Source organism: Acinonyx jubatus, chromosome D4 (genome assembly GCF_027475565.1).
Source record: "Acinonyx jubatus isolate Ajub_Pintada_27869175 chromosome D4, VMU_Ajub_asm_v1.0, whole genome shotgun sequence".
NCBI lineage: Eukaryota > Metazoa > Chordata > Mammalia > Carnivora > Felidae > Acinonyx > Acinonyx jubatus.
In genome coordinates this window covers 8,828,045-8,832,977 of record NC_069391.1, presented here as the reverse complement: position 1 = coordinate 8,832,977, position 4,933 = coordinate 8,828,045, and the positions used below count along the sequence as shown (strand labels likewise).

At 44.0% G+C, this 4,933-nt stretch overlaps 1 non-coding gene across 1 annotated transcript; it reads left to right on the top strand.

Moving 5' to 3' along the window:
• Window positions 1-1,565: 1,565 nt before the first annotated feature.
• LOC113592921 (U6 spliceosomal RNA) lies at window positions 1,566-1,672 on the top strand. Its single transcript, XR_003412924.1, has one exon. It is a non-coding gene; the product is annotated as a U6 spliceosomal RNA (small nuclear RNA).
• Window positions 1,673-4,933: the final 3,261 nt, after the last annotated feature.

The following is a 4,933-nucleotide window of genomic DNA, read 5'->3' as shown; positions in this document are numbered from 1 at the left end:
GAGAGATCCTCTGGGAAATGAGTGGCCCCTCCTCTTCTTTCTCCCCTCCTTCTCCCCCCCCCCCCCATCTAAAGACTTTCAGTTACTGGAATACAGATAGACATATAGTTCAATGAAATAGAATTGAGAGTCCAAGCATAAACTTACATGTTTGTGGTTAACTATTCTTCAACAATGGTGCCAGGACAATTCAATGGGGGAAAGTTTAACCTTTTCAACAAATGGTGCCGGGACAACTGGACATTCTACATGCAAAAGCATGAAGTTGTACCCCTACCTCACACCATATACAAAAATTAACTGAAAATTGATCCAAGACCTCAAAAGAAGAGCTAAAACTATAAAACTTTTTGAAGAAAATGTAGGTATAAATCTTCATGACCTTGGATTAGGCATTTGTTCCTTGATAACACCCAAAGCACAAGCAACTGAAAAAAAAAAGCGGGGGTGGGGAATTGGACTTTGTCAAAATTAAAGCTTTTGTGCTCCAAAGGACACCATCAAGAAAGTGAAAATATTTGCAAATCACATAAATGATAAGGATATAGTATCCAGAATATTAAGAATTGTTATAAATCAACAATAAAATGGCAAATAAGCCAGTTGTAAAATGGCTAAAGGGTCTGAATAGACATTTCTCCAGAGAAGTATACAAATGCACAATAAGCCCATGAAAAGATGCTCAACATCATTAGTCACTAGAGAAATGTAAGTCAAAACCACAAATTACACCCACTAGGCTGGCTACAATAAAAAAGACAAAAAACAAATGTTGGCAAGGATGTGGAGGGATTGGAACTCTTCTATCCTGCTGGTGGGAATGTGAAATGGGGCAGCCACTGCAGAAACATTTGGCAGTTCCTCAAAAACTAAGCACAGGGGCGCCTGGGTGGCTCAGTCGGTTAAGCGTCCAACTTCAGCTCAGGTCACGATCTCATGGCTTGTGAGTTTGAGCCCTGCGTCGGGCTCTGTGCTGACAGTTCAGAACCTGGATCCCGCTTTGGATTCTGTGTCTAGCTCTCTCTCTCTGCTCCTCCCCCGCTCATGCTCTGTCTCTCTCTCTCAAAAATAAATCTTTTTAAAAATTAAAAAAAAAAATTGGGGCGCCTGGGTGGCTCAGTCGGTTAAGCGTCCGACTTCAGCTCAGGTCATGATCTCGCGGTCCGTGAGTTCGAGCCCTGCGTCGGGCTCTGTGCTGACAGCTCAGAGCCTGGAGCCTGTTTCAGATTCTGGGTCTCCCTCTCTCTCTGCCCCTCCCCTGTTCATGCTCTGTCTCTGTCTCAAAAATAAATAAACATTAAAAAAATTTTTAAAAAATTAAAATTAAAAAAAAATTAAGCATAGAATTACCATATGACCCAGCAATTTCACTTCCAAGTATATACCCAAGAGATCTGGAAACGTGATGTCCACACAAAACTTGTACATGCCCATGCTCTGTGGCAGCGTGATTCTTAATAGGCAAAAGGCGAGCAAATGGCTTTTAACAGATGAATGGATAAACAAAATGTAGTGTGTCCATACAATGAAATATTATTCAGTGATTTTCTTTAAAAGTACCAATAGTGCTCGCTTCCGCAGCACAAATACTAAAATTGGAACAATACAGAAAAGATCAGCATGTCCCCTGCACGTGGATGCCATGCAAATTTGTGATGCATTAAAAAAAAAAAAAGTACCAATGTATGTGACAACATGAATGAACCTTGAAAGCCTTATGCTAAGTGAAAGCAGTCAGACACAAAAGGCCACATATTGTATGAGTCCATTTATGTGAAATGTCTAGAACAGGCAAATTCAAAGAGACGAAAAAGTAGATTAACAGTTTCCAGAGGCTCAAGGAAGGAAAGGATGGGGAGTGATTGCTAATGACACGGGGTTTCTTTTGGGGGTGATGAAAATGTTCTGGAATGCAATAGTGGGGATGGTTGCACAACTTTATGAAGGTGCCGGAAACAGTTGAATTGTACACTTTAAAAACATGAAGCTTACGGTATGCAAATTATATCTCAATTAAAAAACAAAACAAAACAAAAACTCCCATGGTCCCCGTGACTTTTCACCATCTAACCCTTGCTTACCCTTCCAGCTCTACCTCTGGCTGGTCCTTCCACTGATCCCTTTGCTCAGAGAGGCAGAAACTCTAGGAATGATTTTTTTTTTTTTAAGAGAGAGCATGACTGGGGGGAGAGGGGCAGAGCGAGAGGGAGAAAGATGATCTTAAGCAGACTCCATGCTCAGTGCAGAGCACAACGCAGGGCTCGATCCCAAGACCTGGGACCATGACCTGAGCTGAAATCAAGAGTTGATGCTTAACCGACTGAGCCGCCCAGGTGCCCCTAGGAGTGATATTTTAAAGAAAGGATTTAATTTTGAGATTTGACCTCAGACTGTAGACATGAACGAGCAGATTTTCTTTATTTCTTTATCTTTTTAATTTTTAAAGGTAATTTAAACCCAAGTTAGTTAACATATAGTGTAATAGTGATTTCAGGAGAATTTAGTCACTCATCACTTACATATAACACCCAGTGCTCATCCCAACGAGTGCCCTCCTTAATGTCCCTCATCCATGTAGCCCACTCCCCCACCTCCTAGTTTTCTGGATTTAAGAGTCTCTAATGGTTTTTCTCCCTCTCTCTTTTTATCTTACTTTTCCTTCTCTTCCCCTCTGTTCATCTGTTTTGTTTCTTAAATTTCACAGATGGGTGAAATCCTATGATATTTATCTTTCTCTGACTGATTTGAGCAGTTTTTCTGAGTCTGGGCCGGCGTCCACACGGGAGCCTCAACAGCGCCAGAGTAACCTGGCTGCTGCTTCATCCCCGCCCTCCGAACTTCACAGAAAGTTCTAGCAGAGCCAGCCTGTCAGAAGGGCATTCTGAGCAATGCAGCGTCAGCTTAGCTAAGCTGGCTCAGCACAGAGCCCCCCACTGCTCTTCTCACCCGCTCATCCAGACTCAACCCTTAAATCTCAACTGCCAGCACGCGGTGTCTCTGGCCCTTCCTCCAGACTTGGGCGGGTCCCTCATCTGGCCGCCATTCAGTCCTGCATATGCGTCTTTATGTGACTGTTTTCCCATGGACGGCATTAAATGACTAGAGCAATGGGCATCTTCTATTCTAACAAAGGTGTTCATAGGCTGTCACAGGGCTGGCTGTGCTTCCTTTTTCTCAAGGGATGGTGGTTCTTTCTGGACCTTGGGCCCTAGTTGACAGGGACCACATTGGAACAACTCATCGTGGGGTCCCCAACATTTAAAATGAGGCCTGGCACACAGCAGGCACTCAATGTTTATAAAACAAAGGAACAGGGACACCTGGGTGGCTCAGTCGGTTAAGTGTCCAGCTCTTGACAGCGGCTCAGGTCATGATCTCACAGTTCGTGGGATCAAGCCCCACATGGGGCTATGTGCTGACAGTGTGGAGCCTGTTTAGGGTTCTCTCTCCCCCTCTCTCTCTCTGTCCACTTCCCCACTTGCACTCTCTTTCTCTCTCTTTCAAAGTAAATAAACATGAAAATTAAAAAAAAAAGGGGGGGCGCCTGGGTGGCTCAGTCGGTCGAACATCCGACTTCAGCTCAGGTCATAATCTCACTGTCCGTGAGTTCAAGCCCCACATCGGGCTCTGTGCTGACAGCTCAGAGCCTGGAGCCTGCTTCCGATTCTGTGTCTCCCTCTCTCTCTGCCCCTCCCCTGCTCATGCTCTGTCTCTCTCTGTCTCAAAAATAAATTAAAAAAAAACATTTAGGGGCACCTGGGTGGCTCAGTCGGTTGAGCATCCGACTTCAGCTCAGGTCACGATCTTGCGGTCCGTGAGTTTGAGCCCTGCGTCAGGCTCTGGGCTGATGGCTCGGAGCCTGGAGCCTGCTTCCGATTCTGTGTCTCCCTCTCTCTCTGTCCCTCCTCCATTCATGCTCTGTCTCTCTCTGTCTCAAAAATAAATAAACGTTAAAAAAAATTAAAAAAAACATTTAAAAAATTGTTTTAAAGAGTAAATAAACATAAAAAAACCCACAAAGTTATAAATATCTAGGAGACAAAACAGGAGTAGCAGGATGATGGTGGAGCTGGGGGCCTCAGGCAGACGGAAGAGGCTGCACAGCAGGGTAGTTCAGAACACAGGTTCAAGAGCCAGGCTCCCAGCTCAGTCACTTACCAGCTGTGTGATCTCCAAGAAGTTACTTCACTTCTCCGTGCCTCAACTTGCTCATCTTTAAAAAAGAGATAAGGGGGGGCACCTGGGTGGCTCAGTCAGTTGGGCGTCTGACTCTTGATTTTTGGCTCAGCTGGTGATCTCACAGGTTGGAGAGTTTGCGCCCCACATCAGGCTCCATGCTGACAGTGTAGAACCTGCTTGGGATTCTCTCGCTCTCCCTTGCTCTCTGCCCCTCTCCCACTAGAGCACACGTGCTCTCTCTCACACTCTCTCTCAAAATAAATAAATAAATTTAATAAAAAGAAAAAGAAAAAGAAATAAAAATAGCACCTCCCTCAAGGGGTTAGTAGAAGAATTCATTGGGCTAATGTTAGCAAAATGCTTAGCAGTATACAAGTGTTTGTTGATAGATAGATAGATAGATAGATAGATAAATGAAGGAAAGGCCAATCATTCCGTTTCTCTCTCAAAGCCAGAGTGAAAGGCAATCCCTCTAGGGAAGCTGCCGCTGGGGTTCCCCATTTGAGCAGCTGGAAGGCAATGTGGGACTTCTCTAAAAATACAGAGGTTTAAAGCACCAAGACAAACGCCCACGCTGGTAAGAACATCTAGACTAGAGGGTGTTGCATTAGCATACTGTTAGTTAAGGAATTATAGCTCTTAGGGTACCAGCTTCTGCACAATAAAATGATTTTTAAAACAACATTTTAAAAGGCTGATTAAAACATAATGCTCTGTTTAGTTACTGCCACAAAATGTTTCATTTGCAAATGAT